Genomic DNA, 14,300 nt, shown 5'->3' on the forward strand with positions numbered 1-14,300 from the left:
TGTAACACCTGATAATCTTTTTTTTTTAATGGTAGCACAGTTTTATTAAAGGTAGGGAAAAAAACAGGCTCTCCAGAGCAAGCTTGGGCCAAGTAAAAGTAGGAAAAGAAATATACCCTGCAGCATGAGGGTGAGTCCCGACAATCTTAAAACTCTGTTTTGGTGATAAACTACAAAGCTATTTCTTCAGGAGCCAAAGCATTTTCCTTGTATTTGTTTTTATTTACCTTTCCCTTTGATTCTATACACTTCATCCACCCATCCTTTTCCTTCATCAAAACTTTCCTTTTTAAAGAGATAAGCTTTGAAAATATCTTTTCTCAGTGTGTGATTTCCTATTCTGTATTAATACCTCTTTAACGACCATTTTAAAAAGTTTTCAATATGCTGAATTCAGAAACTGGAAGGTTGGCAGTGGGAAAACAGTGGGCAACTTGGCTAGTTGAAGAATCTTACATTTGGATTTCTAATACTACCCTCACACTACTTTACACATCTATTGTATCTTATGAATATGTTAAAAGGGGTTTAGTAAATTAAATGGAAACCTTACAATATGCTGCAGTTTTTCTAACCTGATTGTGGTATTATTTGTTAATAAACCAGGAGCCCTGAAAACAGAAGTGTCATTGGGTTTCTTTGAACTTGAAAGAGACCTTTGTGTTAATGCCCACTAAGACATTCATTAGGGATTCATTAATCTTGGGGCTTAGAATCTAATCTGATCTCCTACTGAACAATACTATGGAGAATCAAGAATTTGAAGTTGGTACAAAGTACCTTTGAAACATGTTTTATTTTCATCATAGTTTCTTAATCCCATCTTTAATACCCATGATTTCAGACATTACACTGCCTATAGTGTATTCCTTCTCTATCAAGGCTCTTATATTGGACCCCAGTAGATATTGAAACCAGGACAAATTAAACATCTTGGAATTAGAACCATCTCCCAGGGGCCAAGGCTATAATCTTGTAGTGTGCTGACCCCAATCCTTCCCCACTTCTGCAGTGCCAAAGGCTCACTGCTGACAACCTTGTCCTGCTGGGGAAAGGGAAGCAGTGGCAGGTTTCCTGGACCAGACCTGTGAGGTGCTCTTGGACTCTGTCTCCTGTGCTCCTCAGCTGCATCTGTCACATCGTAACTACTGATGTCTATGCTATTATTCTACTTTTGTTCCTACCCTCACTTTCTAGGGCCAGTGTTGCCTTGTGAAGTTTGGGATCAAATAACTGAATATGGACTTTAAGATCTTAGGGGACCAGCACTGAGGAGGTAGCTCAATGGTAAAATGCTTGCAGAGCATGCGTGAGGCCCTGGATTTAATCTCCACGTTTCCCCCAACCCACATGCAAAAGAAAAGAGTTATGTGAACAGTGTAGGTTGGAGACTAAAATTACCAACAGTAAATCAGTGTGCCCCAGAATGAACTCACACTGGCAGAAATCTAGATAAGCTAACTTTGCGATGGCTTTGGGAGGGTATAAAATATAAAAAATATAGGAGCAGGCCAGAAAGTGCTGTTCTCCCTTATGTTATGCTTCTTCCCTTGCATAATACTTCATCTTTAAGCTGAGTTATTCCAACTTCTTTCATTAATTGTCTTTCATCCAGTCTTTGTCTTGCTAAAAACAAGAAATTCAAATATAATGTATTTTTTCATTATATTATCTTCTAAGGCTCCTGGTATCTAACATGGAATATCATGCATTGCCAAACTCTTTCTTTTAAATGGGACATAAGAGAATTTATTTCGATCAATGTCTCTCTTCACATGCTATTTGCACATGTGATAAGTGAGTTGACTACCAGGGTTAGAGGGGGTACTGAAGTAACAGTTTAAGATTTTAACCAGAGACAAGAATTTTAAAAAGAAAAAAGGGGATAAGGGAAAATGTTAAAGCAGTCTGAAGTACACTAACACATCATCCCTATATGAAAACAGTAAAAGAGCAGATAAATGTTATATTGGGTGAACAAAAAAATTATGTAGCATGCTGAAGTATGAACAGTGATATAAACCTAATAGTTCTGTGTGACTAATATTTACTGAATGATAATTACATGCCAGGAACTGTCTAGACCAGTAAGCCTTATATAGTAACTGCCAGATTAAAAAAGAAAAAGAAAAACTAAGTAGGGTTATTTGACAAAACAGCAACTACAAAGTTTGAAAATATGATAAAGAAAAAATGTGAAGCACCTTAAAAGAAACAAGTAGTCACACAAATATTTCAAGAAATAAAAATAACTAAGGGAAGGTAATGAATAGTTTATCATATACAAATAGCAGGGCCTGATACTGAGTCCTGAGTGATCTTAGACCTATTTACATTTTTATCCTCTACCTTCATTTTTTAAACCTTTAATATTTAGAATTCCAGTCATTTGGAACCTCCACACTGATTTGAGAGATATTTTTCAAAGGTGCCACCATGTTAATTTCTTTTCTGGACTGCATGCTTTTATAGAGATAAAAATATTCATGGAATGAAATGCACATTTTCCATGTCACGTCCTGTTTTAATAAATTATACACGTATGCAACCAACACAGCAGTAGATAGTTGCCTCTCTGGTCAATTTGCACACCCCATAGGCAGGCTCTTTTCTAATTTTTTTCACCACATAAAAGTTTTTCCTATATTTAACACTCCTTGTATCTGTTCTGCTAGGTCAGAAAGCTCCTTGCGCCCTAATAAACTTTTTTTTTCGATCTGGTGGGGCTCTAGAACATTTTTTCTCATTACTCACAAGGAAACGAAGCAGAGAAAGTCAGGGGCAAGCATGGGGCTAACACCACATAATTCCGCTTCCCTCTGGGGGGGGGGGGGTCTTTGCTTTCCGCTCTCATGAGTGAATTTGAGGTTCACTGCTTCTCACCCCACTCAAGCCTAGCTATTCAGAAATCTCTTGTAAGTGGGAAAAGCAGAAAACCCCAGTGAAATGAAGCTTCATTTCCACTGAGGAGTACCTTCCTCTTTGTGTCTGGGCTGCACACAAGTCCACGGGAGCGGACAGAAGTGCAGGTTTATAGCTTGGGTGAGGGAGAGGGGTCCAGGAGGAAAGGGAAGCAGTCAGCAGAAGCGAAGGTGACAGTGCCCGGGGAGGGGGGTGGTGGTGGTGCTGTTGTATGAGTTACACACTCTGCTTCTTCACCCAGTCTCTCTTGACAGTGATTTCCCTTCTCACCTCTTCTTCCTGTTATTTAGTTTGATTTCTCATCCTATGGGTATCATCTCAGTCTCCTCTGCTGTCCTGTCCTTGGGGTGGGACTGGGTACAGGATTAGTTGGGTCACATTAGAGAAGTTTTCTCATTCACAGAATCAGAATATAATAATAGTACTTTCCTTAAAATGTTTGTATGATGGTAAAATGAGAAAGTACTTAGAAAAGTGTCTGGCACACACTAAGTACACAGTAAATGTTGGCTGTTATTAACCAAATGACAACTCGAGAAGGTCTCTGCACACTATGTATCACATATATAGTCAAAATAAAATGGGCATTCCTAAATGTAACCTATATTGTAAATGCCAACACAAAATAAAAGTGGCACAGAAAGAAAAAAACAGGGCGGGAAAGCAGACACCTCCAGTTAGAGTAGAAGAACTGCAGTGAATGGACTGTATGTCCAAGTGTTTCCAGATGCCTCGTAATTTGGGAAGTCTCTTCATTCTCTGACTTTTGATCTTGTTCATAATAATTACCCCAGTCTATTATATCAAAATGAATCACATTTCCTTTTATGACAATGTAGGCTTTGAAGAATAAACATTTGCTACATTAAGTAAATGTGTCTTTAAAGTTTTCTCCTTTCTACCTCCAAGCATTAACCTTGAAAAATTCCAAGCTTGAAGAGAAGTGATTATCTATTCAAACAAAATGAGATATTAATTCAAAGTTTATCTTTAAAGGATTCTGGTACTAGTAGATGATATATTTCTAGGTAATCACAATCATTTCCATTCTTTCTTGCTGGTTCACCTCCAAAACTCATTTTTCACTCCAACTGTGAATTGATTAACTTTACCAAAGTAAACTTCCAAAAGTTACTCTGGCTTTTACTATGACTGAGTTTCCACAGGAACTGTACAATGAGTGCATCCCACAGTTCTTAAGAATGTTTGGAAATCTAATTCCTGAATTCCTTGTTCTAATATTCTTGGGACAACAGCTCAATTTGTTTAGTTTTTCTTGTAAGTACTATAAAGTATGTTTCTTCTTGTCAATCATAATTATTTATCCATTCAGGCAGAGAAGGGAGAACTTCAATTAATTTTCCATTATTTAATTATATGTACAATTCATTTTATTATGTATATTATAAATGTATTCCTCACAAATCTAGATTCTGATTGTACAAGTATTATATATTGTAAAATATGATTCCAGAAAGATGAAATACTTCTTTCTCCTCTTCTTAAAAAAATCATTTTCTGTAATTCTAATGTCTTAAATGTATCTACTTCTACAAAATAATCAAACTATGTTCAGTTATTTGCATCAAAATTGTATGAACATAAATTTCTATCCATTTATTATCCTGATATTCAAATAAAGAAGTCCCATTCATCATAATCTATTATAACAGTTATAAAAATTTTAAATTAGTATATTCTTTAGAACTTTTAATGTTATGTCTAGACAGTGCACACTAAAATATTATCATTTGTAACTACTGCTCACACTGACGACTCACAGGACCCTGATGTGAAATTATCTCTAACAATTGCTCTAAAACAAAATATCCCACCAGCTCAATTTACTTAGAAACTTCAACTTTTCAGGGTGCAGTAACTTTATGTTATGCTCTAAATATTTTAATGAGACAAAAAAAGAAATGACGAATTAAAAAAGCATTTCAATGAATACATCATTAAAGTGCAAATCCAGTGTCATGAAAATCTTTACATATTGCAATTTTTTAATAAATCATTTGATGGCTTCAACAAGAGAACTACACTCAGTTTAAACTGGTTCATATGAGGCTGAGGAAATCCCACTGCAACCGCCCCCTCCAAGCTGACTGATGGCAGATGGTACTGATGTGTTCAGCAGAGAGGAGTGTTGATCACAGACTGTCTGCCAATCAAACACTTGGGAAAGAAACGAGCTCCATCTGTGTTTTAATTACGACAGCAAACCCATCCAGTGTAACTGCCAGAGCTGCACATTTTCATGAAGTACAAGAGACATAACACAAGGGCCAGGGATTTAGGTCAGTGGTTCTGCCGCAAGCCTTGCAAGCGGAAGGACCCGAGTTCGATCCCCGGTACCAAAAATAAAGAGACATACCACATACTTTCTTTTATAAATGAAAGAAGCAATTCCCATATATAGCTACTGTACAAACCCAAAAAGTATGTCCTTAATTAAGGACAAAATCAGTAACAGTATGAATGTCCTTTCAGAAATATTTCCATTTTACTTCAGTGTCATATTCATTCTCTAAGATAATTCTACTGTACATGAAAGAATTATATAGATAAAATTGAGGTGATCTGAAAAAATAAAATATTGTCCAAATATTTTAGCTACCTAAGAGCCATTCTACTAAAACTCAATAAGATGAAAATAAGTATACATCTACATATATATTACTGTATTTTTATAGTTATAGTATATGTATTTTGTCATACATCATCATATTCATATTATTCTTTAAAAAATCTTATTAATGGAAATCTGGCACTTTCAAAATTTCTAGCATATGACACCCTGAACATTTTCTTCAAAATGGTATAATGCTGTTTCTTCCTTGTTGTGCTACTTTGTGTGCATTTGCTATTATTCTCATTAATGAATTTATTCTGGGACTCATTTTATTTTCTGTGTGAATAGAAAATGTGAGAGTGCAGATATAACTTATGGTTCGCACTTTCACCCTGAAGGGTTTCAGCATGCAAGTAAGCAACAAAGAATAATGATGAGATTTAGAGAAACAGCACTCCCTTTTTTTTCCATTATGTGTTCTCCCAACTCAATGGTTTTCTTCCTCCCTCTCACTAATATCACATATTTGGCATCGAGGATTAGAGGGTAGGTTCAGAAATTCATACTACATCTGAAAATACTTGTTTTGAAGTTTGAGAAGAGGTATGAGTGTGCACAAATGATGATGAAGAGATTTTTCAACTCTAAAGTGCATCCCAAGAGAACTGGTTTATCCAATAAGTTCTTTTCAAGTACTTATTCTATGTTTAGATTTGGAGTATAAAGATGAATAAAGATAATCCCTGCACTCAAGGATCTCAAAGTCTAATAAACTGGCCAACTCCATAAACAGCTAACTGTTGAAAAAGAACTGAGCATACGATAGCATTCAATTACTGGCGTGTGATGGGGCAGAAAGGAGGGGAAGTTAACCTGTTGGCATCTCCAGGGGCTATCCGAGGACTAAGGAGGCTTCCTCTGGGACAAATGAGGCAGAGGGAAAGACACAGGAGGAAGAGAGTGTTATGAGCACACCTGAGAGTGTGTGATGCTTCATGCTTACTCATTTCTAGGGAATGGTGAGATCCACAAAGTCAAATGCTTCCAAAGGTTTCTGGGACACTATTTGAACAGAAAAGGTGAATTTAGCCATCTGAAAGTTAAACGAGACTTTTTACTGAACAGTTTTAAGTTTAAAGCAGGCTTCACCAGGAATGGAAATTGAAGAAATGGATAGCATTTGAGCAGTGTGAGGACAGGACAGAGAGAGATGGAGAGACACAGAGAGAAAGGGAGATGGATGAGAATCTTAGGGAGAACTCACAGTGAAAAAGCTTAAGACAAACATGTTGAAATGTGACAGAAAAGGTTGCTCTTAGGGACACTATGTAGAAATTTGGGTTTTTAAAAAATTAATCAGAAAATTCTATTTTTTATAACTATTCACTGAATTGTTTTTATTGGTTATTTTTAAGTAATTGAATTACATTTCCTTTCTATACTGAATAATCAGAAAAACTTAAATAATCATATAGAAGGTTACTTGTTTTGTCTTGTGTTTAGATGTCTCCCCAAAGCCTCATGTGGTCATAGGTGGGGCTTTTCAGAGGTGGATGGATCTAAAGTGTGTGACGCTGGTGCAATGTTGTCATGGTGCAATGTTAGGCTCCAGGTCATTAGGATTAGGTACTAACTGCCCTAAGTAGCCTGGATAAGATATAAGGGACAGAAAGAGCTTGCGGTCTGTCTCTTGCTTGTTTTGCTATCTTGTACCCATCACAAACTGTTTCTCCTCTGTGATCCCTGTCTGCCATGCCACCCTGTCTTGGAGCCAGCCAATTATGCACGGAAACCTCTACGAATTGTGAGCTCAATAAACCTTTCCTCTTTTAATTTTGGGTGTTGGGTATTTTGTCCCAGCAATGAGAAAAGTAAATAAGACATTAGTATTTGCTAAAATAATCCATTTTATTTTTTCATACCCAAATTATCCACAATACTACCCCCCTTGTCATAATTTTATTTCCCACTTTTATGTCCAGAATAATAACAATACAGATGCTGTATGCTACCTTTTCATAGCATGGTGAAAGTCCTGAACTTCCTTTAAGTCAACTTTTAGATTTTCTATGGAATTCAGGTATCAGTTTATTATCAGACTCCCATGACTATGAATAATTCAGAATGGAATGTTTAAGTGACACACTTTCAATATACTCTAAAAAAATATTGATCAAAGATCACAATTATAACCCTAAAATTACCACTATTTTGTATCTATTAGAGGCTTAACTCAAAGTGTAATGCTAAGAGTGACTAGATAACTAATTCACTATTAGTGAGTCTTGTCAATGACTAGTATGCTTCCTTTTCCTTTTTTTTTCTTAAATTTTAACAAGCCACATCACTGAATGTCTTTTGCCTGCTCCAAAATCCATGATTATTTTTCAAAGAAAATGTGTTTTCCATGTAGCGTGTTATTATCAGAGCAAATTACTCAATTTGGAGTAGAACATAATCTGTTATACTATTTGTTATACTGCTACATTAAAGCACTTTTTTTCCCCTACAAGGGTAAATGTATATGACTTGATAGGTTTATAATTGCACCCAATGGTCCAATTAAATAACATGATGAGAAGGCAGCCATAAGCCACTACATTAATGGATAAACACTTCAGAAAATAGTACTGGGGGAGAGAAGAGAAATTTCAAAGAATAAAAAACCCTAGAGAGTGACAGGTGAGTAAAAGTATATTCTTTGGCATTCATAACCCTTCAGAACTAAAAGATGACTCAAACCTACCAAAAACCAACAAAAGTAAACTATATTTCACCAAATACAATCAGGAAATATTACGGGAAACACCAAGATTTATAAAGTGCTTATACATTCCCCTGCCAGTTGTTCAGACTGAAAACCTTCAGTCATCTCTCGTTCCCTCTTCTTTATATACTTAATGCCCAATCCTTTCTCAAATCCTTTCCACTCTGACATCAAAATATACTCTGAATCTGATTATTCTTCCACTGTTCTTGGTCCCCTACCACAATTCCGCCAACTGACCCCTTCAACTTCCACTCTTTGTCCAAGACTCCTATCTCAAAGTGCACAAGGTGAACCCGGTGACAGGTAAGTCAGACCATGCTGTTCTGTGCTCAAAACCTCCCAGTGGCTTCTGCTTGTACAAGGACTGCTTAGCCTATCTCCTCTCCTCTCCTACAAGGAAGGCTAAAGATACCTGCTTACCAGCTAGAAAAACAAGACCATGAAGAAGTGAATTATGATGTGGTACCTGAGTTCCTGGAAGATTTCCAGAAAAAACACAAATATTCTTCCCCTTAATAGCTGGATTAGTCAGATTTTTGCCACTGTGAGAGAATACTTGAGAGTAATAACCTAAAAGAGGAAAGGTGTTATTGGCTCATGGTTTCAGACGTTTCAGTCCATGGCTGTCTGGCTCCATTTTTATAAGGCTTAGTGAGGCAGAACATCATGGTGGAAGGGTGTGGTAGAACAGAGCTGCTTTCTTCATAGAAGCCAGAAAATGAGAGCTAGAGAGCAATGGGCTGAGGACAAGATAGAATCCCAAAGGTCACACCTCCATGACTCGCCCCACCTCCTAAGTTTTCATTGTTTCCCAATAATGCCATCAAGTTGTGAACCCATCAGAGTATTGACCCATTGATAAAGTTAATGCCCTTGTGATACAATCATCTTTAAAAAACCCAACTTCTGAACTCACAAAAGTTTTGGGGGGCATTTTAGATCAAAATTACATTAGCCTTTTCTACCTTTCATCCTTTCTACCCTATATCTATAAACCCTGGATATGAGAATCTAATTTGTGAGCAAAGTTCCCTCTTCTTTATTATTTGAACACTACATAAAGCCTTTCTTTCTCCCCGAAAGTCACCTCTCAGATATTGGCTTTTCCGTGAGATGAACTTCTGGACCTAGGATTAGTAATAGAATCTAATAAAGGTGACATCATAGAAGTTCAGAGCACAATGGTGGTTAACAAAGGTTGAGGAGAATAATGAGGGAGGTGAGATGGGCAGCAGCTGATCAATGGGAAGCAAGTTATAGTTAGATGGGAGCAAGAGGTTCGGGTGTGCTACTGCACAGAAGGGTGGCTACAGATAGCAAAACCAGAAGAATAGATTTTGAAAGTCCTCATTATAAAGCAATGATAAATATGTGAGGAGATGGGTATGTTTATCCTGATTTAAACATTACACGATGCATACATCTACCAAAACATCATGTTACTCCATTGATAGGTTCGTTTTTTATGTTTCTATGTGTTAGTTTAAAAATAAATGTAATCTTTTAAAGAAAAATTTAGGTATTTAAATTCCCTTCATTCTCCTCTAAATTAAATGTAGATGACTTGGCCGAGGATTTAAGGTCCTCTGTAGCAATGCCCCGCACTGACCATCCAGTCCTACCTCCTTCTCATTAATTTCAATATAGGAAACAATAGTCATCTTTCCCCCCAAACAGCCTCCTCTTAATTCTCTAGAGCACTCAGGACACTAATGCATTTGCTCACCCTTCCAACACAGAGGCATCTGTCACTGGGCATATACTAGACATGGTTCTCATAGTTTGAGATAGTGCAGTGAATAAAACAAAGCTTCTCATCTTCATGGAGCTAGTGTTCTGGTGGGGAAAAGACAGAAAATAAATTGAAGTAATAACAAACTTAAAATTTGAAAGAGAAACAGGGAGTTAAGGGCTGTTCGGGAAAGGGGTAAGCCCGTAGTCAGGTTTTACAAGAAGCAAGGACTTGAGGCAGGTAAAGGCACCATTTCTGCAACACTTGGAGGAAGAGTGCCCCAGGTTGAGGGGAGCAAATGAAAGGCTCACAGTGGAGTGGAGAATAAAGTCAAAGGGGTAGGCAGAGAAGACTGGGTTTACTGTGAATAAGATAAAGAAGTCAATGGATGGCTTTGAGGAGAGGAAAGGCATGATTCTGACACGTTTTGGAAGAATCACTAGGACTCTATATTGAGACCACACTGCAGAACCTGAGAGACAGAAATCTAAGTAAGAGTTAATGATAGCTTGGACTTGAGTGGTGGCAAGGCAGCTGGTGAGAAGTGGTCAGGCTCTGGCTGTACTTTGAAGGTAGAACTAACAGCACTGAGTGTAAGAGGAGGAATAACTCCAAGGTTATTGACCTAAGCAACAAAATAACTCTGTGCAATAAAAATATAACTTGAGCTACACATAGAATTTTTAATTTTCTGATAGTCACATTTTAAAAAGCAAAAAGACAAAGATGAAATCAACTTACCTGCATCTCGTTTCATCTCAATGTAATAAAAATGATTTCAAACAAGCAGTTCCTCTAAATTATTAAAACACCTTCTTTTCCTGAATTAAGCCTTTGGAATCTTGTGTGAATGTGAATTCAGAGCACACCTTCATGTGTAATACCCTCATTTAAGCCCTCACATACGCCTAGTCACTACCATACTAAAATAGTGAAAACTAAAATGATGAACTATTTGGGTGTTTTTGTTTTAATTATATACTAGGTCATGGGAATTCGTGTTCGATAAGTTGCATGACCAAGTAGCTACCAAAATCTCGTGGCTCTAAAAATCAAAGATGATTTAAAAGTATGCAAAACCGGTTCATAATAAATGGGGCTGGTGGGAGGAGGGAAAGAAGACAGCATGTACAATATGCTCTGGTAGGCAGGAGTCAGAATACTCACAGGAGCCTAGAGAGGCATATGCCAAAATGTTAACATTCACAATTTCTTGAATAACTGAGACAGAAAAGACTGCAGGTTTGGCACAGGCGGATGACCAGGAATATTGGACATAGTAGATTTAGGATGTCTTTTGGATAGCCCAAGCAGAAATATGTTGTTTAGACTTTACAAGAGAGGGTCAGATGAGTATATGAATCTGTAAACTGTCAAGTGTACAGAAGGATTTTACAGCCTTGAGACTAAAGGAAATAGTGAAGTGAGTGATTTTTTTAATGAAAAAGTAAGCTAAGGCTAAGGCATAGGATACTCCAACTTTTAGCGTTGGGAAGATAATGAACAACCAGGAGGAAACTGGAAGGAACAGCAAGTTAGGTTGGGAAAACAGAAGACTGAGGAGCTTGTAAGAGTGGACAGAGAGGATTCCCTGTTTTAAATGTTACAGAAAAGTCAGGCCAGAAGAAAACAGTGAACTAAAGACCATCTAGACCTGAAGTCACTTGTGGCCCTTCCACGAACAGCTTTGGTGAAGAGGTGGGTTCTCATAGATAAGTGAGCTCAGCAGAGTGGAGGAAAGACCTGGAGATGACATGCAGGGGACACACATGGGCTATACTTGAGCAGTTTTGCTATGAAGGGGAGCACAGAAAAAGAGGTGTCTGAACCCGTTTTATATCATATTCCTTATAGTTTCATCTTACCTCTTGGTATAATTCTAAATTCTTTAAAGCAAAGAATGCCTTAATCCAAAGAGTCTAGTATTCATTTTGTAGTAAGAAATTAAAAAAGAGTCTCCAATGGTAATACAGTAATTTTACATAGTCTCTCAGGAGGTCTACTTAGCTAAACTATTGGATTAATACGCTACGGTTTATGTTAAGAATGTTGCCCCCAGTAGCCACTGTGGTCATAGATGGGGCTTTTTGAGGCTTTGTTGTTTTGTTGTTTTTTTGTTTGTTTGTTTGTTTTTTGGTACTGGGGATTGAACTCAGGACCTTGTGCTTGCAAGGCCGGCAGCGGAACCACCGAGCTAAATCCCCAGCGCCTACTGTTTTGTTTTGTTTTGTTTTTTTGAAACAAGATCTCGCTATGTAGTTAGGGCTGGCCTTGAGATCACTACGTAGCACAGGCTGGCCCTGAACTCATAACAATCCTCCTGCCTCAGCCTCCAGATTGCTGGGATTCCAGGCATGCACCACCAAGCCCAGCTTGAATTATGGAGGCAATGTAGCAGGCCTGCCAGAAGAGGCGAGTCACTGGGCTAGGGACCAGGAAGGGTGTGTCTCTTTTCCCATCTCCTCCCTTGTTCCTCTGCTTCCTGGTTGCCGTGGTGTGAGCAGCTTTCAGCTGCACAGGCCCTTCCACCATGCTGGTCCTGCCTGGGAACTGGCCTGGCATGGACTAAAACCATGAGCCAAAATAAACTTCCCATCCCTTAAATTGTGGATGCCAGGGATTTTGTCCCAAGATCAAAAAGTGAGAAGGTTAAAATGAGAGTTAATTTGTTACTCAAATCTTCCATAGGATAAAACTTCAACCCCAAGTAAACACCTCTGAAAAATAACAAATCTGTTACTTATTGGAGTCAGGAAGCCTAAATATAGATTTCTGGATGACTCATTGAACCCGTTCATAAGGAATGATCTTTTTCTTTTTGCCAAACACCAAATTTAAAATCCACTAGACTGGGGCCAGGGATTTAGCTCAGTGGTTCTGGTGCCTGCCTTGCAAGTGCAAGGTCCCGAGTTCGATCCTCAGTACCAAATAAATAAATAAATAAATAAATAAAATAAAATCCACTAGACCTTAACTTTCTTTGACATTACTGAAAAGATGAAAAAAATACCAAATATTGAAACTTTGACGTACATAACTAGTAAGATATCTGCCATGACACAAAAAGATAGACACAGTGAACCAAGTCATTAAAGGAGATCGTTACAATGAAACATATACCAATCAGAAGAATGAATTACTTTTCCAACTTTCAACGTTTTACTAAGTACTCATTTGGAAAATTTTCATAGAGCTTTAACATGTCAAGAGATAGCTCCAGATCACTGTCAAATCTGCTGTATGTTGATTCTTGGCATAAGAATGCCTTTTTCTTTCTTTTTATTTTTTTTTTTAAGAATGCCTTTTTCTGAAGTTTCATTCAGAAAACACAAGTTATAACTAAACAGAATGAATGTACAGACTTCCCTTTTAAATTTTAGCATCCAAGATTGAGCAATGGTGACCAGAGAATGGGCAGGATAGTGGTAGCTTCAGGGATGTCATGAAATGTAAAGTTTTGAAGTTTTCCAACTTGAGTTGTAGCTCATTGTAAAGGATAAATTGATAATTTAGAGCAAATGGTCTCTGTGTAAACACAATAATTAATTGCACTTTATAAAATGTCTGATTTAAAATAAAATTGCATGGCTTCTGCCTCTTTATCTCCTCCTATTGCTTTAAGAACTCCAATCTCCCTGAACCATCTCAGTGCTAGGTCCCTTCCTCCTGATTTACAAATTCCACTTTCAGGCACTTAGCGCTGTAGAAAACCAGCTCCTTTCCATTTCCCCACTCTGGCCCTTCTCCTTCTCCCTATCAGAAGAAAGTAATGATGACTGCAGAAGCAGGGATGCTCAAGGAGGAAAATGTGGAGCAGTGGCCCCAAGATGTGGCACAATACTGTTCAATAGGTAAGTGTTTGACAAACAGGAGTTGGCTACTTAAAATAAATGTTATAGGGATTTATAAAGGAAGATATTTAAAGGAGAAACTAGAATTGAAATAGTTCATTGTAAAATAACTGTGTATGCAATCAGGCACATGTGCTGTGGATGGGTGTCCACGAAAAAGAACAAAACATTCTAGGATCAAAAGAAGGCAAAAGAAAATATATGTGAGTTTTACAGTCAGGTAAGTGGGAAGAAAAATTTAAGAGGATAACAACATATATCGCATCAAATGAATACATCAATTCATTCAGAATTTTAAGAAAATTACACTGTAGTTGAATGCAAATAAAATGAATTTAATTCATCCTAACTGGCACTTGCCACTTGGCAAAAGTTAGCATGAAAATACAAGAATAATAGTGATACGAGAGTTACTCTCCACATGTAGTCACGCTCTCAACTAAAACTCCT

General features: G+C 37.4%; 1 protein-coding gene across 6 annotated transcripts in view; it reads right to left on the minus strand.

Moving 5' to 3' along the window:
• Pam (peptidylglycine alpha-amidating monooxygenase) overlaps window positions 1-14,300 on the minus strand; it is a 326,641-nt gene that overhangs the window by 236,444 nt on the left and 75,897 nt on the right. The gene's annotated exons all lie outside the window — the stretch shown is intronic.

This window comes from Heterocephalus glaber, unplaced genomic scaffold (assembly GCF_053883595.1).
Source record: "Heterocephalus glaber isolate CG9 unplaced genomic scaffold, H.glaber_assembly_v1.0 deba00001465, whole genome shotgun sequence".
Lineage (NCBI taxonomy): Eukaryota > Metazoa > Chordata > Mammalia > Rodentia > Bathyergidae > Heterocephalus > Heterocephalus glaber.